The 26,032-nt window shown below is 54.7% G+C and overlaps 1 long non-coding RNA gene across 2 annotated transcripts; it reads left to right on the forward strand.

The window, feature by feature from the left end:
- The first annotated feature begins 1,280 nt into the window (after positions 1-1,280).
- On the forward strand, positions 1,281-25,646 carry LOC138355734 (uncharacterized). 2 transcript variants are annotated; one of them, XR_011224019.1, is made up of 2 exons: positions 1,281-1,533; positions 23,538-25,646. It is a non-coding gene; the product is annotated as an uncharacterized lncRNA (long non-coding RNA). The 2 variants fall into 2 exon arrangements; XR_011224018.1 differs by lacking the exon at positions 1,281-1,533 and adding an exon at positions 3,646-3,999.
- Positions 25,647-26,032: the final 386 nt, after the last annotated feature.

Here is a 26,032-nt window from a genome sequence, read left to right on the forward strand (position 1 = left end):
AGCGTGGCGGCTCGATTGAGATTTGTGAGTGTCTAAACTCGGGGAGCGAGAGCGTGGCGGCTCGATGCGGTCGTAGTCTGCTGTCTGCTCTGTGTCTAAGCTGTAGCGTCTTGGGTTGATTAGGACTGTACACGCCGAGTACTACATTGTTGACTGTGGAAATTGTAGTCTGGTACCAAAAGATGTAGGCAGTGTGTGGACAAGCTCGGTGTAGCAGGAGAGAAGAATGTGCATAATTGTTGCGTCCTTGGGTCGATGGTGGAGCATTTAGATCCGGGGCGGATGGGCTCGGGCACCAGGACATTAGGAGGTAATGTAGGCACGTAGTTAGGACAACGAGGTAATCACTGCTAGAGCTAGAGCTGAATTGTCCTGGAGGCGACGAAGAGTCGGAAACGCAAGCTGTAAGTCCTGTATTGCACAAAGGGCTTGAGTCGGCTGAGTATCAAAATGCAGTGAACGTGTAGATGAATCTGATGACAGAGCAGCTGTCGTGGGCGTAGGACAAGCAGTGCCCTGGCAGCGACGGAGAGTCGGCAGGACAAGCTGTAGATCCAGCATGATGTAATCATTGATGAGGCTGTCAGATGAGTGAGTAACGATCGTGGAGCAGCAAGCCGTAGTAGATGAAACTGCAGAGATGGACGCGATGAAAATCATAGCTGTGGCGAGGGTGTTGGCAGTATTCCATCACAGCAAACAGTAGCAGTAGAGGTCCAGTGAGAGTCCATGTTGTAGTCCATCGTGGCTGGGTAGCGTCGAAACTTCGTGAAGGTCGAAAATAGCCTCCATCTGCATGAACCAAAATTCTGAATCATCTGCGTTGTATGCTGGAAACCTGGTAGATAAATCCATGACGAAGATCTAGTTTGTGACTAGGTGTTCTTTTTCACTCACTGGGTCACCAATGTAACGGTTCTATTGTTACGTAAAGTATGGTGACAAATAAACACAGACACTAAGATACTATATATATATTTGGTCGAATATACAGAAGTACACAGGTGATACGTTCGTGTGAGTTGAGCGCACTGAGCGTTGGTACAGTATCTCGCAAGTGTCTGCTCTAGACCACACTTGAAAGTAAACTAGCCAATGTTCGCTACACCGCTGCTTATATTGCTTGGGCAACACCTCACCGTGTTGCCCGGGCAACGCCTCACCTCATTCATCTCCAAAGGTTGACAGGAATATTAACACTATATTTGGAGCGAGTATATTATTGGGATAATCTACTCGCTACAGGACAATAGGAGGTAATGTAGGCACGTAGTTAGGACAACGAGGGAATCACTGCTAGAGCTGAATTGTCCTGGAGGCGACGAAGAGTCGGAAACGCAAGCTGTAAGTCCTGTACTGCGCAAGGTGCTTGAGTCGGCAGAGTATCAGAATGCAGTGAACGTGTAGATGAATCTGACGAAAGAGCAGCTGTCGTGGGCGTCCCTGTAGGACAAGCAGTGCCCTGGCAGCGACGGAGAATCGGCAGGACAGGCTGTAGATCCCACATTATGCAATTACTGATGAAGCTGCCAGGTGAGTGAGTAACGATCGTGGAGCAGCAAGCCGTAGTAGATGAAAATGCAGAGATGATCGCGATGAAAATTATAGCTGTGGCGAGGGTGTTGGCAGCGTTCCGTGACAAGCGGCACAAGGTGGTCCACAACAAGCAACAGCAGGAGTGAAGGTCCAGTGAGAATCCATGTTGTAGTCCATCGTGGCTGGGTATCGTCGAAACTCTCTGGGGTCACCAATGTAACGTACGATTAAGTTACGTTGTTGGGTTGGTTAGATACACAGTGTTTAGTGAGTTTCATATTTATTTAGTAGTCCTGGATACAGCAGTGTCGTAGACGTTGAGACGAAGCCTGGAGCAGAGCTGAGTGCGGCCGGAGTCGCGGAGCTCTATGTGGGAGAGCGTTAATTGTAGCTGGATGAGGTAAATTTTGACACTAGCTCTCCACATATGTCAGTTGCTTAATTTAGAACCTGTACTTGAGGTCGATCTCGAACCCATTGTTGATGTGACGACTTATATTGAATTTTGTAACTAGCTCATCAAGATTGTAACTTGCTAAGCTAAATGAATTGTGGGGTCCAGTCCCTGAGCCCATTATGTTCCTCTGTAACCCTTTCCACTACTGCCCACAAGATGAGTATGGGGTGCATAATAAATGAACTAAACTAAACTGGATGCGGTCGTAGTCTGCTGTCTGCTCTGTGTCGAAGCTGTAGCGTCTTGGGTCGATTAGAACTGCCTACACCGAGTACTACATTCTTGACTGGAGTTTGCACTGGTTTGCTATTGATTGATTGATGAAGATTAAGCCACCCAAAAGGTGGCACGGGCATGAATAGCCCGTAAGTGGTGGCCCTTTTGAGCCATTACCAGTATCAAGAGCTGATACTGAAGATCTGTGGAGGTGCGAATGCACCCTGCATGACGGGAGATGTCTCCCTTGTGAATGTGTTAAGATGAAGATGAAGCCACCCAAAAGGTGGCACGGGCATGAATAGCTCGTAAGTGGTGGCCCTTTTGAGCCATCACCAGTATCAATAGATGATACTGGAGATATGTGGAGGTGCGACTGCACCCAGCGTGACGGGAGATGTCTCCCGGACCAAATGGTGACCAGATGGTCTTTGCTATTCGATTGATTGATTGATGAAGATTAAGCCACCCAAAAGGTGGCACGGGCATGAATAGCCCGTAAGTGGTGGCCCTTTTAAGCTATTACCAGTATCAAGAGCTGATACTGAAGATCTGTGGAGGTGCGAATGCACCCTGCATGACGGGAGATGTCTCCCGTGTTTTAAACAGATGAAGAAGATGAAGATGAAGCCACCCAAAAGATGGCACGGGCATGAATAGCCCGTAAGTGGTGGCCATTTTTAAGCCATTACCAGTATCAGGAGCTGATACTGAAGATCTGTGGAGGTGCGAATGCCCCCTGCATGACGGGAGATGTCTCCCTTGTGAATGTGTTAAGATGAAGATGAAGCCACCCAAAAGGTGGCACAGGCATGAATAGCTCGTAAGTGGTGGCCCTTTTAAGCCATTACCAGTATCAGGAACTGATACTGAAGATCTGTGGAGGTGCGAATGCACCCAGCGTGACGGGAGATGTCTCCCGGACCAAATGGTGACCAGATGGTCTTTTTTGCTATTCTCAAATCGCTGGCTTATATACGGTGACTACACCTCACAGTAAGATAGACGGGTGGAAAAACCGTTACCTGTAAATAGGGATAGGATTATAGCTTGTGTAATTAGTTATGCCATTAAGATGATGAGATAATGGAGCGAGTATAAGTTTACTCACTACAATTGGTTTGATTTGGGTTACGTTAGGTTGAGTTGAGCTAGGTTAGTCAGGTTTCAAAATTCAAAATTCCACTACGCCACGGAGCAGTCTCTGTGGCGCAGTAGTAAAGCACGTACCCGGCTCATCGCCAGCCCTTTGACCTGGGTTCGTATCCTGGCCGGGAAGGATTGACCGGGCGACAATCCGTAACTGTTCACTCAGTAGAGAATAGGTTGTTAAACGATTTGGCGGGTCATACTCCAGGGGAAAAAATAAGATTAAGGACCTGCCCGAAACGCTATGCGTGCTAGTGACTTTACAAGAATTTAAAAACTTTTTTATATATAAATAAAAAAAATAAAAAAAAACGCCGACGAATCTTCTTGTGTGCGATAATAAAGAGAGAAATTGAATTGCGATGAGACTTGTATCTGGCATAATTAAAATCTTAACTTAAATAATTCGTTTGTTAGACAATATTTGATATGCAGATCTATAAATTACATTAGAAAGGCCTATAATGCATATAAATATTAATTTACACATTCCTGGCGCTATACGCTAGGAATTTCAATATGGCGTTCAAATAATTTTAGGCAGGGGGTCTCTGGGTCGCTTACGGGTGACCGGGTTATCGACTACGGGCCGCCAGTCGTCAAGAAGCAGCGGTGGCGTGCGGTGCGTCGCTCCCGTGTAGGTAAGACTGCTACCTTTTTTTTTTTTTTTTTTTTTTTTTTTTTTTTTTTTTTTTTTTTTTTTTTTTTTTTCTCTCTCTCTCAAATATATCTGAGCCGTTGGGAGGTACGCGTGAGTATATAGTCTACCTCCACCTACAATGCTTAATGCAGTTATAAACCCATGGAACTAACTACCTACCCGCCGAAGCCGTAAATGTCAAAACACTGTTGAATTTTAAGATCTAGCGTGAAAAAAATCATCAAAATAAATGGGGGGACCTTTGAAAGGCCGCCGGCTTCTAACAAGAAGCGGCTTCCTGTCTTCGTCGAGGCCACTAGTGTTAGTGAATCATAAGAACATAAGAACAAGGTAACTGCAGAAGGCATATTGGCCCATACGAGGCGGCTCCTATCTATAACCACCCAATCCCACTCATATACATGTCCAACCCGCGCTTGAAACAATCGAGGGACCCCACCTCCACCACGTTACGCGGTAATTGGTTCCACAAATCAACAACCCTGTTACCGAACCAGTATTTACCCAAGTCTTTCCTAAATCTAAACTTATCCAATTTATACCCATTGTTTCGTGTTCTGTCTTGTGTTGATTCTTTTTTAGTTAGTTAGTTTAGTTCATTTATTATGCACCCCATACCCATCTTGTGGGTGGTAGTGGAAAGGGCATGTAATGGCTGTTATCCCCTTTATGTCCATTCACCCACTTGTAAACCTCTATCATGTCACCCCTAACTCTTCGCCTTTCCAGTGAATGCAACTTAAGCTTTGTTAATCTTTCTTCATATGAAAGATTTCTAATTTGGGGAATTAACTTAGTCATCCTACGCTGGACACGTTCAAGTGAATTTATATCCATTCTATAATACGGCGACCAAAACTGAACTGCATAATCTAAATGGGACCTAACCAGAGCAAGATATAACTGAAGAACAACACCAGGTGTCTTGTTACTAACGCTTCGATTAATAAATCCCAGTGTCCTATTTGCCTTATTACGAACATTCAGGCATTGATCATTTTGTTTTAAATTCTTACTAATCATAACTCCCAGATCCCTTTCGCAATCCGACTTCGCAATCTCAACACCATCAAGCTCGTATCTTGTAACTCTATCATCATTACCTAGCCTCAGAACTTTACATTTATCAGCATTAAACTGCAGACTCGGGTAAATTCAGGTAAAATATAAAAGTATATCTAACTCGTTTTCTTTGAAACGGTCTGAATAATTTGATTTCTGCAAATGAAATTTATCTGAGGGGTCACTGACATATATTGGTCTCGACGAAAGAAAGGATTAGAAGAAATTCTAAGAGAATCATAGTTTCCGACTTTCATATTATTTCACCTGTCAGCTAATATTAGGTGAACATGCTTGTGCTTTAATTTTATTTAGTAGCCCCTCATATATAATATGGTATAGGCGGTTCCATGGGTTTATAACCCTGTGGGTGAAAATATAGCTTATGTTTTCAGTCCTACACTGCGGCTTGTTGGACTTGAAACCGTTGTTCCTTGTTTGTGTTCCATCTGACCTTTTGAAGTTGTTCTCTGGATCCATATCTTCGAAACTGTTCAATATTTGAATAGGCAGGCGATGAGTCACAATAACGTGGCTGAAGTATGTTGACCAGACCACACACTAGAAGTTGAAGGGACGAAGAGTTTCGGTCCGTCCTGGACCATTCTCAAGTCGATTCAAGTCGATATTTTAATAGTTTCGGTGAGATCCATCCTGGCATGCCTAGTTTGCAGTGTTGTTAGCCCTGTGACCCTCAACCGTTCATGGTATGAAACTAGACCTCATTCTGCAATTATTTTTGTCGCCTGGTGTTCAATTTTCTCCATGAAAGGTTGGGCGCGGGGTGGGTTCTCTGTCGGGCTCCAAGTGGGTTCTCTGTCGGGCTCCAAGTGGGTTCTCTGTCGGGCTCCAAGTGGGTTCTCTGTCGGGCTCCAAGTGGGTTCTCTGTCGGGCTCCAAGTGGGTTCTCTGTCGGGCTCCAAGTGGGTTCTCTGTCGGGCTCCAAGTGGGTTCTCTGTCGGGCTCCAAGTGGGTTCTCTGTCGGGCTCCAAGTGGGTTCTCTGTCGGGCTCCAAGTGGGTTCTCTGTCGGGCTCCAAGTGGGTTCTCTGTCGGGCTCCAAGTGGGTTCTCTGTCGGGCTCCAAGTGGGTTCTCTGTCGGCCTCCAAGTGGGTTCTCTGTCGGCCTCCAAGTGGGTTCTCTGTCGGGCTCCAAGTGGGTTCTCTGTCGGGCTCCAAGTGGGTTCTCTGTCGGCCTCCAAGTGGGTTCTCTGTCGGGCTCCAAGTGGGTTCTCTGTCGGGCCCCAAGTGGGTTCTCTGTCGGGCCCCAAGTGGGTTCTCTGTCGGGCCCCAAGTGGGTTCTCTGTCGGGCCCCAAGTGGGTTCTCTGTCGGGCCCCAAGTGGGTTCTCTGTCGGGCCCCAAGTGGGTTCTCTGTCGGGCCCCAAGTGGGTTCTCTGTCGGGCCCCAAGTGGGTTCTCTGTCGGGCCCCAAGTGGGTTCTCTGTCGGGCCCCAAGTGGGTTCTCTGTCGGGCCCCAAGTGGGTTCTCTGTCGGGCCCCAAGTGGGTTCTCTGTCGGGCCCCAAGTGGGTTCTCTGTCGGGCCCCAAGTGGGTTCTCTGTCGGGCCCCAAGTGGGTTCTCTGTCGGGCCCCAAGTGGGTTCTCTGTCGGGGCTCCGGGGTGGGTTCTCTGTCGGGGCTCCGGGGTGGGTTCTCTGTCGGGGCTCCGGGGTGGGTTCTCTGTCGGGGCTCCGGGGTGGGTTCTCTGTCGGGGCTCCGGGGTGGGTTGTCGGTCGGGGCTCCGGGGTGGGTTGTCGGTCGGGGCTCCGGGGTGGGTTGTCGGTCGGGGCTCCGGGGTGGGTTGTCGGTCGGGGCTCCGGGGTGGGTTGTCGGTCGGGGCTCCGGGGTGGGTTGTCGGTCGGGGCTCCGGGGTGGGTTGTCGGTCGGGGCTCCGGGGTGGGTTGTCGGTCGGGGCTCCGGGGTGGGTTGTCGGTCGGGGCTCCGGGGTGGGTTGTCGGTCGGGGCTCCGGGGTGGGTTGTCGGTCGGGGCTCCGGGGTGGGTTGTCGGTCGGGGCTCCGGGGTGGGTTGTCGGTCGGGGCTCCGGGGTGGGTTGTCGGTCGGGGCTCCGGGGTGGGTTGTCGGTCGGGGCTCCGGGGTGGGTTGTCGGTCGGGGCTCCGGGGTGGGTTGTCGGTCGGGGCTCCGGGGTGGGTTGTCGGTCGGGGCTCCGGGGTGGGTTGTCGGTCGGGGCTCCGGGGTGGGTTGTCGGTCGGGGCTCCGGGGTGGGTTGTCGGTCGGGGCTCCGGGGTGGGTTGTCGGTCGGGGCTCCGGGGTGGGTTGTCGGTCGGGGCTCTGGGCAAGCTTTAGGTACTCAACTGGCGGGCTCTGGGTGGGTGATTGTTCGGGCTCCAGGTGGGTTCTTGGTAGGGCTTGGGGGGTGTGGGTTCTTGGTAGGGCTTGGGGGGGGTGTGGGTACTTGGTAGGGCTTGGGGGGGTGTGGGTACTTGGTAGGGCTTGGGGGGGTGTGGGTACTTGGTAGGGCTTGGGGGGGTGTGGGTTCTTGGTAGGGCTTGGGGGGGTGTGGGTACTTGGTAGGGCTTGGGGGGGGGAGTGTGGGTTCTTGGTAGGGCTTGGGGGGGTGTGGGTTCTTGGTAGGGCTTGGGGGGGTGTGGGTTCTTGGTAGGACTTGGGGGGGTGTGGGTACTTGGTAGGGCTTGGGGGGGTGTGGGTTCTTGGTAGGGCTTGGGGGGGTGTGGGTTCTTGGTAGGGCTTGGGGGGGTGTGGGTTCTTGGTAGGGCTTGGGGGGGTGTGGGTTCTTGGTAGGGCTTGGGGGGGTGTGGGTTCTTGGTAGGGCTTGGGGGGGGGTGTGGGTTCTTGGTAGGGCTTGGGGGGGGTGTGGGTTCTTGGTAGGGCTTGGGGGGGGGGGTGTGGGTTCTTGGTAGGGCTTGGGGGGGGGGTGTGGGTATTTAGTAGGGCTTGGGGGGGTGTGGGTATTTGGTAGGGCTTGGGGGGGTGTGGGTATTTGGTAGGGCTTGGGGGGGGGTGTGGGTATTTGGTAGGGCTTGGGGGGGTCTGGGTACTTGGTAGGGCTTGGGGGGGTCTGGGTACTTGGTAGGGCTTGGGGGGGTGTGGGTTCTTGGTAGGGCTTGGGGGGGGTGTGGGTTCTTGGTAGGGGTTGGGGGGGTGTGGGTATTTGGTAGGGCTTGGGGGGGTGTGGGTACTTGGTAGGGCTTGGGGGGTGTGGGTACTTGGTAGGGCTTGGGGGGGTGTGGGTTCTTGGTAGGGCTTGGGGGGGTGTGGGTTCTTGGTAGGACTTGGGGGGGTGTGGGTTCTTGGTAGGGCTTGGGGGGGGTGTGGGTTCTTGGTAGGGCTTGGGGGGGTGTGGGTTCTTGGTAGGGCTTGGGGGGGTGTGGGTTCTTGGTAGGGCTTGGGGGGGTGTGGGTTCTTGGTAGGGCTCGGGGGGGTGTGGGTTCTTGGTAGGGCTCGGGGGGGTGTGGGTTCTTGGTAGGGCTCGGGGGGGTGTGGGTTCTTGGTAGGGCTCGGGGGGGGTGTGGGTTCTTGGTAGGGCTCGGGGGGGGGGTGTGGGTTCTTGGTAGGGCTCGGGGGGGTGTGGGTTCTTGGTAGGGCTCGGGGAGGTGTGGGTTCTTGGTAGGGCTCGGGGAGGTGTGGGTTCTTGGTAGGGCTCGGGGGGGGGGGGGGGGTGTGGGTTCTTGGTAGGGCTCGGGGGGGGGGGGGTGTGGGTTCTTGGTAGGGCTCGGGGGGTGTGGGTTCTTGGTAGGGCTGGGGGGGGTTGGGTTCTCTGTAGGGCTCGGGGTGGGTTCTTGGTAGGGCTCGGGGTGGGTTCTCGGTAGGGCTCGGGGCGGGCTCCAGGTACTCAACTGACGGGTTCCAGTTCACTCAACTGGCGGGCTCCGGTTCACTCAACTGGCGGGCTCCGGTTTATTAAACTGGCGGGCTCCGGGTGTTTGACTGGTCGGGCTCCGGGTGGGTGACTGTTCGGGCTCCAGGTGGGTGTCTGTCCGGCTTCGGGTGGGTTCTCGGTAGGGCTTGGGGGTGGGTTCTCGGTAGGGCTTGGGGTGGGTTCTCGGTAGGGCTTGGGGGTGGGTTCTCGGTAGGGCTTGGGGCTGAGTTCTCGGTAGGGCTTGGGGCTGGGTTCTCGGTAGGGCTTGGGGCTGGGTTCTCGGTAGGGCTTGGGGCTGGGTTCTCGGTAGGGCTTGGGGGGTGGGTTCTCGGTAGGGCTTGGGGGGTGGGTTCTCGGTAGGGCTTGGGGGGGTGGGTTCTCGGTAGGGCTCGGGGTGGGCTCTTTCGGGATCGGGATAGGCTCTCGGGCTTGGGGAACCTCTGTAGGGCTCGGGGTAGGTTCTTGGTCGGGCTCAGGGTGGGTTCTCGGTAGGGCTCGGGGCGGGCTCCAGGTACTCAACTGACGGGTTCCAGTTCACTCAACTGGCGGGCTCCGGTTCACTCAACTGGCGGGCTCCGGTTTACTAAACTGGCGGGCTCCGGGTGTTTGACTGGTCGGGCTCCGGGTGGGTGACTGTTCGGGCTCCAGGTGGGTGTCTGTCCAGCTTCGTGTGGGTTCTTGGTAGGGCTTGGGGTGGGTTCTTGGTAGGTATTGGGGCTGGGTTCTCGGTAGGGCTTTGGGCTGGGTTCTCGGTAGGGCTTTGGGCTGGGTTCTCGGTAGGGCTTGGGGGGTGGGTTCTCGGTAGGGTTTGGGGGGGGGGTTCTCGGTAGGGTTTGGGGGGGGTTCTCGGTAGGGCTTGGGGGGTGGGTTCTCGGTAGGGCTTGAGGGAGTGTGTTCTCGGTAGGGCTTGGGGGGGGTGGGTTCTCGGTAGGGCTTGGGGGGGTGGGTTCTCGGTAGGGCTTGGGGGGGTGGGTTCTCGATAGGGCTTCGGGGGGGTTCTCGGTAGGGCTTGGGGGGGGGGTTCTCGGTAGGGCTTGGGGGGGGGGGGGTTCTCGGTAGGGCTTGGGGGGGGGTTCTCGGTAGGGCTTGGGGGGGGGGGTTCTCGGTAGGGCTTGGGGGGGGGGTTCTCGGTAGGGCTTGGGGGGGGTTCTCGGTAGGGCTTGGGGGGGGGTGGGTTCTCGGTAGGGCTTGGGGGGGTGGGTTCTCGGTAGGGCTTGGGGGGGTGGGTTCTCGGTAGGGCTTGGGAGGTTGGTTCTCGGTAGGGGTCGGGGTGGGCTCTTTCGGGATCGGGTTAGGCTCTCGGGCTTGGGGAACCTCTGTAGGGCTCGGGGTAGGTTCTTGGTCGGGCTCAGGGTGGGTTCTCGGTAGGGCTCGGGGCGGGCTCCAGGTACTCAACTGACGGGTTCCAGTTCACTCAACTGGCGGGCTCCGGTTCACTCAACTGGCGGGCTCCGGTTTACTAAACTGGCGGGCTCCGGGTGTTTGACTGGTCGGGCTCCGGGTGGGTGACTGTTCGGGTTCCAGGTGGGTGTCTGTCCAGCTTCGGGTGGGTTCTTGGTAGGGCTTGGGGTGGGTTCTTGGTAGGTATTAGGGCTGGGTTCTTGGTAGGGCTTGGAGCTGGGTTCTCGGTAGGGCTTGGGGGGTGGGTTCTCGGTAGGGCTTGGGGGGGTGGGTTCTCGGTAGGGCTTGGGGGGGTGGGTTCTCGGTAGGGCTTGGGGGGGTGGGTTCTCGGTAGGGCTTGGGAGGTTGGTTCTCGGTAGGGGTCGGGGTGGGCTCTTTCGGGATCGGGTTAGGCTCTCGGGCTTGGGGAACCTCTGTAGGGCTCGGGGTAGGTTCTTGGTCGGGCTCAGGGTGGGTTCTCGGTAGGGCTCGGGGGGGCTCCAGGTACTCAACTGACGGGTTCCAGTTCACTCAACTGGCGGGCTCCGGTTCACTCAACTGGCGGGCTCCGGTTTACTAAACTGGCGGGCTCCGGGTGTTTGACTGGTCGGGCTCCGGGTGGGTGACTGTTCGGGCTCCAGGTGGGTGTCTGTCCAGCTTCGGGTGGGTTCTTGGTAGGGCTTGGGGTGGGTTCTTGGTAGGTATTTGGGCTGGGTTCTTGGTAGGTATTTGGGCTGGGTTCTTGGTAGGGCTTATGGGTGAATTTTGGTAGGGCTTGGGGGTGAATTTTGGTAGGGCTTGGGGGGTGGGTTCTCGGTAGGGCTTGGGGGGTGGGTTCTCGGTAGGGCTCGGGGTGGGCTCTTTCGGGATCGGGATAGGCTCTCGGGCTTGGGGAACCTCTGTAGGGCTCGGGGTAGGTTCTTGGTCGGGCTCAGGGTGGGTTCTCGGTAGGGCTCGGGGCGGGCTCCAGGTACTCAACTGACGGGTTCCAGTTCACTCAACTGGCGGGCTCCGGTTCACTCAACTGGCGGGCTCCGATTTACTAAACTGGCGGGCTCCAGGTGTTTGACTGGTCGGGCTCCGGGTGGGTGACTGTTCGGGCTCCAGGTGGGTGTCTGTCCAGCTTCGGGTGGGTTCTTGGTAGGGCTTGGGGTGGGTTCTTGGTAGGTATTAGGGCTGGGTTCTTGGTAGGGCTTGGGGCTGGGTTCTCGGTAGGGCTTGGGGGGTGGGTTCTCGGTAGGGCTTGGGGGGGTGGGTTCTCGGTAGGGCTTGGGGGGGTGGGTTCTCGGTAGGGCTTGGGGGGGTGGGTTCTCGGTAGGGCTTGGGTGGGTGGGTTCTCGGTAGGGCTTGGGGGGGTGGGTTCTCGGTAGGGCTTGGGAGGTTGGTTCTCGGTATGGGTCGGGGTGGGCTCTTTCGGGATCGGGTTAGGCTCTCGGGCTTGGGGAACCTCTGTAGGGCTCGGGGTAGGTTCTTGGTCGGGCTCAGGGTGGGTTCTCGGTAGGGCTCGGGGCGGGCTCCAGGTACTCAACTGACGGGTTCCAGTTCACTCAACTGGCGGGCTCCGGTTCACTCAACTGGCGGGCTCCGGTTTACTAAACTGGCGGGCTCCGGGTGTTTGACTGGTCGGGCTCCGGGTGGGTGACTGTTCGGGCTCCAGGTGGGTGTCTGTCCAGCTTCGGGTGGGTTCTTGGTAGGGCTTGGGGTGGGTTCTTGGTAGGTATTAGGGCTGGGTTCTTGGTAGGGCTTGGGGGTGGGTTTTGGTAAGGCTTGGGGGGTGGGTTCTCGGTAGGGCTTGGGGGGTGGGTTCTCGGTAGGGCTTGGGGGGTGGGTTCTCGGTAGGGCTTGGGGGGTGGGTTCTCGGTAGGGCTCGGGGTGGGCTCTTTCGGGATCGGGATAGGCTCTCGGGCTTGGGGAACCTCTGTAGGGCTCGGGGTAGGTTCTTGGTCGGGCTCAGGGTGGGTTCTCGGTAGGGCTCGGGGCGGGCTCCAGGTACTCAACTGACGGGTTCCAGTTCACTCAACTGGCGGGCTCCGGTTCACTCAACTGGCGGGCTCCGGTTTACTAAACTGGCGGGCTCCGGGTGTTTGACTGGTCGGGCTCCGGGTGGGTGACTGTTCGGGCTCCAGGTGGGTGTCTGTCCAGCTTCGGGTGGGTTCTTGGTAGGGCTTGGGGTGGGTTCTTGGTAGGTATTAGGGCTGGGTTCTTGGTAGGGCTTGGGGGGTGGGTTCTCGGTAGGGCTTGGGGGGTGGGTTCTCGGTAGGGCTCGGGGTGGGCTCTTTCGGGATCGGGATAGGCTCTCGGGCTTGGGGAACCTCTGTAGGGCTCGGGGTAGGTTCTTGGTCGGGCTCAGGGTGGGTTCTCGGTAGGGCTCGGGGCGGGCTCCAGGTACTCAACTGACGGGTTCCAGTTCACTCAACTGGCGGGCTCCGGTTCACTCAACTGGCGGGCTCCGGTTTACTAAACTGGCGGGCTCCAGGTGTTTGACTGGTCGGGCTCCGGGTGGGTGACTGTTCGGGCTCCAGGTGGGTGTCTGTCCAGCTTCGGGTGGGTTCTTGGTAGGGCTTGGGGTGGGTTCTTGGTAGGTATTAGGGCTGGGTTCTTGGTAGGGCTTGGGGCTGGGTTCTCGGTAGGGCTTGGGGGGTGGGTTCTCGGTAGGGCTTGGGGGGGTGGGTTCTCGGTAGGGCTTGGGGGGGTGGGTTCTCGGTAGGGCTTGGGGGGGTGGGTTCTCGGTAGGGCTTGGGTGGGTGGGTTCTCGGTAGGGGTTGGGGGGGTGGGTTCTCGGTAGGGCTTGGGAGGTTGGTTCTCGGTATGGGTCGGGGTGGGCTCTTTCGGGATCGGGTTAGGCTCTCGGGCTTGGGGAACCTCTGTAGGGCTCGAGGTAGGTTCTTGGTCGGGCTCAGGGTGGGTTCTCGGTAGGGCTCGGGGCGGGCTCCAGGTAATCAACTGACGGGCTCCGGTTCACTCAACTGGCGGGCTCCGGTTCACTCAACTGGCGGGCTCCGGTTTACTAAACTGGCGGGCTCCGGGTGTTTGACTGGTCGGGCTCCGGGTGGGTGACTGTTCGGGCTCCAGGTGGGTGTCTGTCCAGCTTCGGGTGGGTTCTTGGTAGGGCTTGGGGTGGGTTCTTGGTAGGTATTAGGGCTGGGTTCTTGGTAGGGCTTGGGGGTGGGTTTTGGTAGGGCTTGGGGGGTGGGTTCTCGGTAGGGCTTGGGGGGTGGGTTCTCGGTAGGGCTTGGGGGGGGGGGTTCTCGGTAGGGCTTGGGGGGGGGGTTCTCGGTAGGGCTTGGGGGGGGTTCTCGGTAGGGCTTGGGGGGGGGTGGGTTCTCGGTAGGGCTTGGGGGGGTGGGTTCTCGGTAGGGCTTGGGGGGGTGGGTTCTCGGTAGGGCTTGGGAGGTTGGTTCTCGGTAGGGGTCGGGGTGGGCTCTTTCGGGATCGGGTTAGGCTCTCGGGCTTGGGGAACCTCTGTAGGGCTCGGGGTAGGTTCTTGGTCGGGCTCAGGGTGGGTTCTCGGTAGGGCTCGGGGCGGGCTCCAGGTACTCAACTGACGGGTTCCAGTTCACTCAACTGGCGGGCTCCGGTTCACTCAACTGGCGGGCTCCGGTTTACTAAACTGGCGGGCTCCGGGTGTTTGACTGGTCGGGCTCCGGGTGGGTGACTGTTCGGGTTCCAGGTGGGTGTCTGTCCAGCTTCGGGTGGGTTCTTGGTAGGGCTTGGGGTGGGTTCTTGGTAGGTATTAGGGCTGGGTTCTTGGTAGGGCTTGGAGCTGGGTTCTCGGTAGGGCTTGGGGGGTGGGTTCTCGGTAGGGCTTGGGGGGGTGGGTTCTCGGTAGGGCTTGGGGGGGTGGGTTCTCGGTAGGGCTTGGGGGGGTGGGTTCTCGGTAGGGCTTGGGAGGTTGGTTCTCGGTAGGGGTCGGGGTGGGCTCTTTCGGGATCGGGTTAGGCTCTCGGGCTTGGGGAACCTCTGTAGGGCTCGGGGTAGGTTCTTGGTCGGGCTCAGGGTGGGTTCTCGGTAGGGCTCGGGGGGGCTCCAGGTACTCAACTGACGGGTTCCAGTTCACTCAACTGGCGGGCTCCGGTTCACTCAACTGGCGGGCTCCGGTTTACTAAACTGGCGGGCTCCGGGTGTTTGACTGGTCGGGCTCCGGGTGGGTGACTGTTCGGGCTCCAGGTGGGTGTCTGTCCAGCTTCGGGTGGGTTCTTGGTAGGGCTTGGGGTGGGTTCTTGGTAGGTATTTGGGCTGGGTTCTTGGTAGGTATTTGGGCTGGGTTCTTGGTAGGGCTTATGGGTGAATTTTGGTAGGGCTTGGGGGTGAATTTTGGTAGGGCTTGGGGGGTGGGTTCTCGGTAGGGCTTGGGGGGTGGGTTCTCGGTAGGGCTCGGGGTGGGCTCTTTCGGGATCGGGATAGGCTCTCGGGCTTGGGGAACCTCTGTAGGGCTCGGGGTAGGTTCTTGGTCGGGCTCAGGGTGGGTTCTCGGTAGGGCTCGGGGCGGGCTCCAGGTACTCAACTGACGGGTTCCAGTTCACTCAACTGGCGGGCTCCGGTTCACTCAACTGGCGGGCTCCGATTTACTAAACTGGCGGGCTCCAGGTGTTTGACTGGTCGGGCTCCGGGTGGGTGACTGTTCGGGCTCCAGGTGGGTGTCTGTCCAGCTTCGGGTGGGTTCTTGGTAGGGCTTGGGGTGGGTTCTTGGTAGGTATTAGGGCTGGGTTCTTGGTAGGGCTTGGGGCTGGGTTCTCGGTAGGGCTTGGGGGGTGGGTTCTCGGTAGGGCTTGGGGGGGTGGGTTCTCGGTAGGGCTTGGGGGGGTGGGTTCTCGGTAGGGCTTGGGGGGGTGGGTTCTCGGTAGGGCTTGGGTGGGTGGGTTCTCGGTAGGGCTTGGGGGGGTGGGTTCTCGGTAGGGCTTGGGAGGTTGGTTCTCGGTATGGGTCGGGGTGGGCTCTTTCGGGATCGGGTTAGGCTCTCGGGCTTGGGGAACCTCTGTAGGGCTCGGGGTAGGTTCTTGGTCGGGCTCAGGGTGGGTTCTCGGTAGGGCTCGGGGCGGGCTCCAGGTACTCAACTGACGGGTTCCAGTTCACTCAACTGGCGGGCTCCGGTTCACTCAACTGGCGGGCTCCGGTTTACTAAACTGGCGGGCTCCGGGTGTTTGACTGGTCGGGCTCCGGGTGGGTGACTGTTCGGGCTCCAGGTGGGTGTCTGTCCAGCTTCGGGTGGGTTCTTGGTAGGGCTTGGGGTGGGTTCTTGGTAGGTATTAGGGCTGGGTTCTTGGTAGGGCTTGGGGGTGGGTTTTGGTAAGGCTTGGGGGGTGGGTTCTCGGTAGGGCTTGGGGGGTGGGTTCTCGGTAGGGCTTGGGGGGTGGGTTCTCGGTAGGGCTTGGGGGGTGGGTTCTCGGTAGGGCTCGGGGTGGGCTCTTTCGGGATCGGGATAGGCTCTCGGGCTTGGGGAACCTCTGTAGGGCTCGGGGTAGGTTCTTGGTCGGGCTCAGGGTGGGTTCTCGGTAGGGCTCGGGGCGGGCTCCAGGTACTCAACTGACGGGTTCCAGTTCACTCAACTGGCGGGCTCCGGTTCACTCAACTGGCGGGCTCCGGTTTACTAAACTGGCGGGCTCCGGGTGTTTGACTGGTCGGGCTCCGGGTGGGTGACTGTTCGGGCTCCAGGTGGGTGTCTGTCCAGCTTCGGGTGGGTTCTTGGTAGGGCTTGGGGTGGGTTCTTGGTAGGTATTAGGGCTGGGTTCTTGGTAGGGCTTGGGGGGTGGGTTCTCGGTAGGGCTTGGGGGGTGGGTTCTCGGTAGGGCTCGGGGTGGGCTCTTTCGGGATCGGGATAGGCTCTCGGGCTTGGGGAACCTCTGTAGGGCTCGGGGTAGGTTCTTGGTCGGGCTCAGGGTGGGTTCTCGGTAGGGCTCGGGGCGGGCTCCAGGTACTCAACTGACGGGTTCCAGTTCACTCAACTGGCGGGCTCCGGTTCACTCAACTGGCGGGCTCCGGTTTACTAAACTGGCGGGCTCCAGGTGTTTGACTGGTCGGGCTCCGGGTGGGTGACTGTTCGGGCTCCAGGTGGGTGTCTGTCCAGCTTCGGGTGGGTTCTTGGTAGGGCTTGGGGTGGGTTCTTGGTAGGTATTAGGGCTGGGTTCTTGGTAGGGCTTGGGGCTGGGTTCTCGGTAGGGCTTGGGGGGTGGGTTCTCGGTAGGGCTTGGGGGGGTGGGTTCTCGGTAGGGCTTGGGGGGGTGGGTTCTCGGTAGGGCTTGGGGGGGTGGGTTCTCGGTAGGGCTTGGGTGGGTGGGTTCTCGGTAGGGGTTGGGGGGGTGGGTTCTCGGTAGAGCTTGGGAGGTTGGTTCTCGGTATGGGTCGGGGTGGGCTCTTTCGGGATCGGGTTAGGCTCTCGGGCTTGGGGAACCTCTGTAGGGCTCGAGGTAGGTTCTTGGTCGGGCTCAGGGTGGGTTCTCGGTAGGGCTCGGGGCGGGCTCCAGGTAATCAACTGACGGGCTCCGGTTCACTCAACTGGCGGGCTCCGGTTCACTCAACTGGCGGGCTCCGGTTTACTAAACTGGCGGGCTCCGGGTGTTTGACTGGTCGGGCTCCGGGTGGGTGACTGTTCGGGCTCCAGGTGGGTGTCTGTCCAGCTTCGGGTGGGTTCTTGGTAGGGCTTGGGGTGGGTTCTTGGTAGGTATTAGGGCTGGGTTCTTGGTAGGGCTTGGGGGTGGGTTTTGGTAGGGCTTGGGGGGTGGGTTCTCGGTAGGGCTTGGGGGGTGGGTTCTCGGTAGGGCTTGGGGGGTGGGTTCTCGGTAGGGCTTGGGGGGTGGGTTCTCGGTAGGGCTCGGGGTGGGCTCTTTCGGGATCGGGATAGGCTCTCGGGCTTGGGGAACCTCTGTAGGGCTCGGGGTAGGTTCTTGGTCGGGCTCAGGGTGGGTTCTCGGTAGGGCTCGGGGCGGGCTCCAGGTACTCAACTGACGGGTTCCAGTTCACTCAACTGGCGGGCTCCGGTTCACTCAACTGGCGGGCTCCGGTTTACTAAACTGGCGGGCTCCGGGTGTTTGACTGGTCGGGCTCCGGGTGGGTGACTGTTCGGGCTCCAGGTGGGTGTCTGTCCAGCTTCGGGTGGGTTCTTGGTAGGGCTTGGGGTGGGTTCTTGGTAGGTATTAGGGCTGGGTTCTTGGTAGGGCTTGGGGGGTGGGTTCTCGGTAGGGCTTGGGGGGTGGGTTCTCGGTAGGGCTTGGGGGGTGGGTTCTCGGTAGGGCTTGGGGAGGTGGGTTCTCGGTAGGGCTTGGGGGGGGAGGGGTTCTCGGTAGGGCTTGGGGGGGGGTTCTCGGTAGGGCTTGGGGGGGGGTTCTCGGTAGGGCTTGGGGGGTGGGTTCTCGGTAGGGCTTGGGGGGTGGGTTCTCGGTAGGGCTCGGGGTGGGCTCTTTCGGGATAGGCTCTCGGGCTTGGGGAACCTCTGTAGGGCTCGGGGTAGGTTCTTGGTCGGGCTCAGGGTGGGTTCTCGGTAGGGCTCGGGGCGGGCTCCAGGTACTCAACTGACGGGTTCCAGTTCACTCAACTGGCGGGCTCCGGTTCACTCAACTGGCGGGCTCCGGTTTACTAAACTGGCGGGCTCCGGGTGTTTGACTGGTCGGGCTCCGGGTGGGTGACTGTTCGGGCTCCAGGTGGGTGTCTGTCCGGCTTCGGGTGGGTTCTTGGTAGGGCTTGGGGTGGGTTCTTGGTAGGTATTGGGGCTGGGTTCTTGGTAGGGCTTTGGGCTGGGTTCTCGGTAGGGCTTGGGGGGTGGGTTCTCAGTAAGGCTTGGGGGGTGGGTTCTCGGTAGGGCTTGGGGGGTGGGTTCTCGGTAAGGCTTGGGGGGTGGGTTCTCGGTAGGGCTTGGGGGGTGGGTTCTCGGTAGGGCTTGGGGGTGGGTTCTCGGTAGGGCTTGGGGGTGGGTTCTCGGTAGGGCTTGGGGGGTGGGTTCTCGGTAGGGCTTGGGGGGTGGGTTCTCGGTAGGGCTTGGGGGGTGGGTTCTCGGTAGGGCTTGGGGGGTGGGTTCTCGGTAGGGCTTGGGGGGTGGGTTCTCGGTAGGGCATGGAGGGTGGGTTCTCGGTAGGACTCGGGGTGGGCTCTTTCGGGATCGGGATAGGCTCTCGGGCTTGGGGAACCTCTGTAGGGCTCAGGGTAGGTTCTTGGTCGGGCTCAGGGTGGGTTCTCGGTAGGGCTCGGGGCGGGCTCCAGGTACTCAACTGATGGGTTCCAGTTCACTCAACTGGCGGGCTCCGGTTCACTCAACTGGCGGGCTCCGGTTTACTAAACTGGCGGGCTCCGGGTGTTTGACTGGTCGGGCTCCGGGTGGGTGACTGTTCGGGCTCCAGATGGGTGTCTGTCCGGCTTCGGGTGGGTTCTTGGTAGGGCTTTGGGCTGGGTTCTTGATAGGGCTTGGGGGTGGGTTCTTGGTAGGGCTTGGGGGTGTGTTCTTGGTAGGGCTTGGGGGTGGGTTCTTGGTAGGGTTTGGGGTTGGCTCCCAGTCAGGCTCGGGGTGGGCTCTTTCGGGATCGAGATAGGCTCTCGGGCTTGGGGTACCTCTGTAGGGCTCGGGGTAGGTTCTTGGTCGGGCTCAGGGTGGGTTCTCTGTAGAGCTCGGGGTGGGTTATGGGTAGGGCTCGGGGCAGGTTCTCTGTAGGGATCGGGATGGGTTCTCAGTATAGGGCTCGGGGCAGGCTCCAGGTACTCAACTGACGGGTTCCAGTTCACTCAACTGGCGGGCTCCGGTTTACTAAACTGGCGGGCTCCGGGTGTTTGACTGGTCGGGCTCCGGGTGGGTGACTGTTCGGGCTCCAGGTGGGTGTCTGTCCGGCTTCGGGTGGGTTCTTGGTAGGGCTTGGGGTGGGTTCTTGGTAGGTATTGGGGCTGGGTTCTTGGTAGGGCTTGGGGGTGGGTTCTTGATAGGGCTTGGGGGTGGGTTCTTGGTAGGGCTTGGGGGTGGGTTCTTGGTAGGGCTTGGGGGTGGGTTCTTGGTAGGGTTTGGGGTTGGCTCCCGGTCAGGCTCGGGGTGGGCTCTTTCGGGATCAGGATAGGCTCTCGGGCTTGGGGTATCTCTGTAGGGCTCGGAGTAGGTTCTTGGTTGGGCTCAGGGTGGGTTCTCTGTAGGGCTCTGGGTGGGTTCTTGGTAGGGCTCAGGGCAGGTTCTCTGTAGGGATCGGGATGGGTTCTCGGTAGGGCTCGGGGCGGGCTCCAGGTACTCAACTGACGGGTTCCAGTTCACTCAACTGGCGGGCTCCGGTTCACTCAACTGGCGGGCTCCGGTTTACTCAACTGGCGGGCTCCGGTTTACTAAACTGGCAGGCTCCGGGTGTTTGACTGGTCGGGCTCCGGGTGGGTGACTGTTCGGGCTCCAGGTGGGTGTCTGTCCGGCTTCGGGTGGGTTCTTGGTAGGGCTTGGGGGTGGGTTCTTGGTAGGGCTTGGGGGTGGGTTGTTGGTAGGGCTTGGGGGTGGGTTCTTGGTAGGGCTTGGGGGTGGGTTGTTGGTAGGGCTTGGGGGTGGGTTGTTGGTAGGGCTTGGGGGTGGGTTGTTGGTAGGGCTTGGGGGTGGGTTCTTGGTAGGGCTTGGGGGTGGGGTCTTGGTAGGGCTTGGGGGTGAGTTCTTGGTAGGGCTTGGGGGTGGGTTCTTGGTAGGGCTTGGGGGTGGGGTCTTGGTAGGGCTTGGGGGTGGGGTCTTGGTAGGGCTTGGGGGTGGGGTCTTGGTAGGGCTTGGGGGTGGGGTCTTGGTAGGGCTTGGGGGTGGGGTCTTGGTAGGGCTTGGGGGTGGGGTCTTGGTAGGGCTTGGGGGTGGGGTCTTGGTAGGGCTTGGGGGTGGGGTCTTGGTAGGGCTTAGGGTTGACTCCCGGTCAGGCTCGGGGTGGGCTCTTTCGGGTTTGGGATGGGCTCTCGGGCTTGGGGAACCTTTGTAGGGCTCGGGGTGGGTTCTCGGTAGGGCTCGGGGCGGGCTCCAGGTACTCAACTGACGGGTTCCAGTTTGCTATCCTGCTGCTTATATGCCCGGGCAACTCCTCACCGTATTGCTCGGGCAACGCCTCACCTCATTCATCTCCAAAGGTTTATAGGAATATTAACAATGCATTTGGAGCGAGTATATTATTGGATAATCTACTCGCTACAGAACTCCCCCTCCCAGGGAATGAAAGGAAAAATACTTGATCAAGGAACTTAGCTGGTCAGTGAATTGTACGCCCTGCTCGCGTTACATAACCATCAAAGTTAACTTCCTCCTCTTCGCTGATGTCATCTAACTGGGGTCGTAGGGTGGGAGGTCGCACAGGATCGTCCGTCGTCGTAGGATCAGGTTGTGGTGCGGCTGGTAACTGGAGTCGAAAAGTGAACTGCGTAGTCGGCGGATGTGTCTCTGGATTTAGCAGTGTCGCAGACGTTGAGACGAAGCCTGGAGCAGAGCAGAGAGCTGAGTGAGGCCGGAGTCGTGGAGCTCTATGTGGGAGAGCGTGGCGGCTCGATTGAGATTTGTGAGTGTCTAAACTCGGGGAGCGAGAGCGTGGCGGCTCGATGCGGTCGTAGTCTGCTGTCTGCTCTGTGTCGAAGCTGTAGCGTCTTGGGTTGATTAGGACTGTACACGCCGAGTACTACATTGTTGACTGGAAATTGTAGTCTGGTACCAAAAGATGTAGGCAGTGTGTGGACAAGCTCGGTGTAGCAGGAGAGAAAAATGTGCATAATTGTTGCGTCCTTGGGTCGCTGGTGGAGCATTTAGATCCGGGGCGGATGGGCTCGGGCACCAGGAGGTAATGTAGGCACGTAGTTAGGACAACGAGGTAATCACTGCTAGAGCTGAATTGTCCTGGAGGCGACGAAGAGTCGGAAACGCAAGCTGTAAGTCCTGTACTGCGCAAAGTGCTTGAGTCGGCAGAGTATCAGAATGCAGTGAACGTGTAGATGAATCTGACGAAAGAGCAGCTTTCGTGGGCATCCCTGTAGAACAAGCAGTGCCCTGGCAGCGACGGAGAGTCGGCAGGGCAGGATGTAGATCACACATTATGTAGTTACTGATGAAGTAGATGAAAATGCACAGACGATCGCGATGAAAATCATAGCTATGGCAAGGGTGTTGGCAACGTTCCATGACAGGTGGCTGCGGTCCACAGCAAGCAGCAGCAGTGGAGGTCCAGTGAGAGTCCATGTTGTAGTCCATCGTGGCTGGGTATCGTCGAAACTTCGTGAAGGTCGAAAATAGCCTCCATCTGCATGAACCAAAATTCTGAATCATCTGCGTTGTATGCTGGAAACCTGGTAGATAAATCCATGACGAAGATCTAGTTTGTGACTAGGTGTTCTTTTTCACTCACTGGGTCACCAATGTAACGGTTCTATTGTTACGTAAAGTATGGTGACAAATAAACACAGACACTAAGATACTATATATATATTTGGTCGAATATACAGAAGTACACAGGTGATACGTTGGTGTGAGTTGAGCGCACTGAGCGTTGGTACAGTATCTCGCAAGTGTCTGCTCTAGACCACACTTGAAAGTAGACTCTGGTTTAATATTTGCTATCCTGCTGCTTATATGCCCGGGCAACTCCTCATCGTATTGCTCGGGCAACGCCTCACCTCATTCATCTCCAAAGGTTGATAGGAATATTAACAATGCATTTGGAGCGAGTATATTATTGGATAATCTACTCGCTACAACTACATGCCTGAAAAGGGCATTCCATTACCTGGATCTGGATTTGTACCTGGATAAGGGGGTTCTGGGATTTCTTTTCTCCAAGCCTGGCCTGGGCCAGGCATGACATGCAAGATCTTGGTCCAGTAGACTGTTGCTTGGAGTGGCCTGCAGGGCCATATTCCCACTTACAATCTAGTTAGTCCAGCACTTCTTGCAGGAAACTCTAATTTTTTCTTGAAGAAATACTTTTGTTCCAGCCATACTTATTTTATTTGCTGTGAGGATATTAAGGAGCCGTGGTCCTTTGATATTCATACAGTGTTCTATGATTGTTCCTGTGGCACCTTTATTCTTCACTTGCGCTATTCTGCATTTCCTACCATATTGTTCGCTCCACTACCTTACCTTACCTTGAGGTTACCTTGAGGTGCTTCCGGGGCTTAGCGTCCCCGTGGCCCGGTCGTCGACCAGGCTCTTGGTTGCTGAACTGATCAACCAGGCTGTTGGACGCGGCTGCTCGCAGCCTGACGTATGAGTCACAGCCTGGTTGATCAGGTATCCTTTGGAGGTGCTTATCCAGTTCTCTCTTGAACACTGTGAGGGGTCGGCCAGTTATGCCCCTTATGTGTAGCGGAAGCGTGTTGAACAGTCTCGGGCCTCTGATGTTGATAGTTCTCTCTCGGAGTATTTGTTGCACCTCCGCTTTTCAACGGGGGTATTCTGCACATCCTTCCATGTCTTCTGGTCTCATGTGATGTTATTTCTGTGTGCAGGTTTGGGACCAGCCCCTCTAATATTTTCCACGTGTAAATTATTATGTATCTCTCCCGCCTGCGCTCAAGGGAGTAGAGATTTGGGCTCTTTAGTCGGTCCCAATAGTTTAGATGTTTTACTGAGTGGATTCTAGCAGTAAAGGATCTCTGCACACTCTCCAGGTCAGCAATTTCTCCAGCTTTGAAAGGGGCTGTCATTGTGCAGCAGTACTCCACTCTAGAGAGCACAAGCGTTTTGAAAAGTATCATCATCGGTATAGCACCTGTTATAATATTGTGCAAATTTTGGACCTGGATATTCATACAGTGTTCTATGACTGTTTCTGTGGCACATTTTTTCTTCACTTGCGCTATTCTGCATTTCCTACCATATTGTTCGCTCCACTGTTATAATACTGTGCAAATTTTGGACCTGGAGTTCAGTCCATGTATACAGTACATGATACCTCTCTTGTCTCCTTTCCAGAGTACATTTTGGGAGCTTCAAATGGTCCCAATAATTTATGTACTTTATTGTGTTTGTGTGCTGAGTATGTCCTCTGTATTCCCTGTGTTTCAACAATCTCTCTTGCTCTGATTTGTTATTTTTAGGAGAGCCCTGTCAGTAGTTTTCTGAGCTTACTTGTCAGTCACTATAGCATTGACTTCATGATTTTCCTAAGGGTGACAACACTTGCATAATTGTCTTTTGTTATTGAATGTAATTTAAATTACATTAATCCAACCCATTGTTACTGGCTAATAGTTCTGATTTTCAAAGTAAATTATCATAATTAAACAAATATACTTTTATTTGCTTGTCACAAATAATTTACTAATTATATTAACATTTCAGGTTGTCCATTTCTGCAGTTGTGATGTCCTACCTTCAAAACCCACAGCCAATGACACCTCCATGGTCCAATATATAAACAGTTCTATATTATCGATTGTTTTTGGTTGAATGGAAATGTATAATTAAGTTAAAAACGAAGCTATACCTAATAAATTCCCTGTAACCTACCTTACCCTTCTATTGTCAACCAATGTCTGTTTTTCTTTAATGAGCGCTGTTTGTCGACTTAATTGTATTTGTGCTGCTTTTTCATCTATGTTTTCATTTCTTGTTTTCATTCTACTCATTATGCTCAATTAGTATTAAGCTTGTCATTTAAGTTTATCATGCCCGAAACGCTTTGCGTAATAGTGGCTTTAGGCATTGTATGTACTAGCTCTACCTATAAGTCAACCAATCTTTGTAAAAATTTATTGTATGTATGTACCTTACCTAAATAAACATTTTATTTTTTATTTATTTTTATTTTATATTTTTTAATTGCCTCACCATACTTGTATTAAAATTGTACTGCTGAATGACAGTGACAATTTTAGTTTTAATAAACTAGCTAATGGTGCCAGGTTTGTATTGTGATGTGCAATATGGAACAGTGCCAACATTTGATGATGTGCATGAGTTACAAAATGGCTTGGTTTGTTAATCTTTTAATTTGTGTAGCCTGCACTATATAATTCTTGTGTTATACTTCCCATCCAAAAGTTTCTTGTAAGCAGCTTGTCTTTTTTTTTCTTTAACAAATGGACAAATTTGTATTGTCCCATAACATTATCATGTCATTCATGCCAGTGTAAAAGGCAATAGCATGAAGGTCAAAGCTTGAAATATCCTGGAATATGAAGTACCATACGAGTTGATCCTCGAGTGACAACCACATTAGTACAGTAGATAGCCTCCATATTAGACATAAAAGGAAGACTTGATCACCACGTTAGAAATAGAAGAGTGAAAGGGAATTGGGAGTGGAATGGTAGGCAGTCAGTATGGGGGAAGGGAGACTTTTGGAGTACAGTACAGTACTGTCCATTCAGTAGAGCCAGGCTGTCACCTGATCGGATGACAGGCAAAGTTATCAGTCACTAGCACTGATTTTATAGTTTTCTTCGAGGTGACATCAACTGCATAATATCTTTTTGATCATGAAATTACATTAACTCCAACCAGTTACTGCTGGCTAATAATTCTTAGACATAAAGGAAAGAGGACAAATCAGAAGAGCATGTTAAGATAGGGCTACCTGAATAGGTTTCAGTTGTGGTTACTCCATCAGAGGGGCGTTCATGGGGATAAAGACAGATTCTACAGTAAATTGTTAATTCCTCTTTTAGGACTGCCTCCTCTTCCATTTTGCTTAGTTATGCACAGTTGTTGTTTTATGGTTACAAAGGAAACATATCATTCCTTAATTTCTTATTTTGACTGTATCAGAATTTAGAATTTCTAAAATATAGTTACAGGTTGTAAGTAGAGTATGTATAACAGTTTATACAGTACTATACTTAGTGTATAAAATATATATTAATGCAGGCCATATGTATTATTGTTAAATATGTACTTTTGTATTTCATAGTAAACCTTTTACCATAATATATAATTATCTTCTCCTTTCAATAGTGCATTTGTCATGTTGAATTATATGGTATATCAGGATTTTATCGGTACTACCTTGTTGACTGCGTGTTCCTCCCGTTACTATACTGTATACAGTATCTCTCCTTCCCATTACAGTATTACGCTGAGATGTATCAGTAAGGTGGTTGGGCTCACTGGCTCAAGCAAAGAATATTCACTATACAATACTATATTGAATATAAATTCAGTGGATTTTATACTACATGGGAACCTGGTCCAAGATAGGGATTTTAATCTAGCCAGTGACCTGTACAATGAATTTGGCATCTAGATAATGCAGAATTCCTCCAAGACTGATAATTTTAAATTAATATTACTAAAAAATTCAAACAGTGCTTTTTCCATGGGATTTCTGCATCAAATTATGCACAAATGTATGTCCTATCATGTGCACAAATAAAGGGTGAATGCTGTGGATCTTGTTGTCCATTAAAATCTGTACAATAAAGCTTTCAGTCACATGCCATCCCTAAGGTGGCGCGTTGTTTACAATTTCCCATTTAGAATCCTTTCATTAGAAAGTATTTACACCACAGTATTGTATGTCGAACATAAAAAATATTAAATGTATAAAGATATTGTACACAATGTGATAAATCAATGATATAATCTTTAGAGCAGGACAGCACGATCGAACCAATGTTATTGGTTCTATTGTCAACCCATGTCTGTTATTTTCTGACCAGGGGGAGAAAGATACTGGCAGTATGGGGCGTTAAAGTTTATTGAGGATTAAATTCTGCAGAACATGTAAATATATAAAGTTCAAATATAAAGTAAGTAATTATATAAAGTCTATATTAAACACGGTTTATATTATAGACTTATAACAAAGTTGATATTATATTAAACTTAATATTGAA

This window comes from Procambarus clarkii, chromosome 69, assembly GCF_040958095.1.
Source record: "Procambarus clarkii isolate CNS0578487 chromosome 69, FALCON_Pclarkii_2.0, whole genome shotgun sequence".
NCBI lineage: Eukaryota > Metazoa > Arthropoda > Malacostraca > Decapoda > Cambaridae > Procambarus > Procambarus clarkii.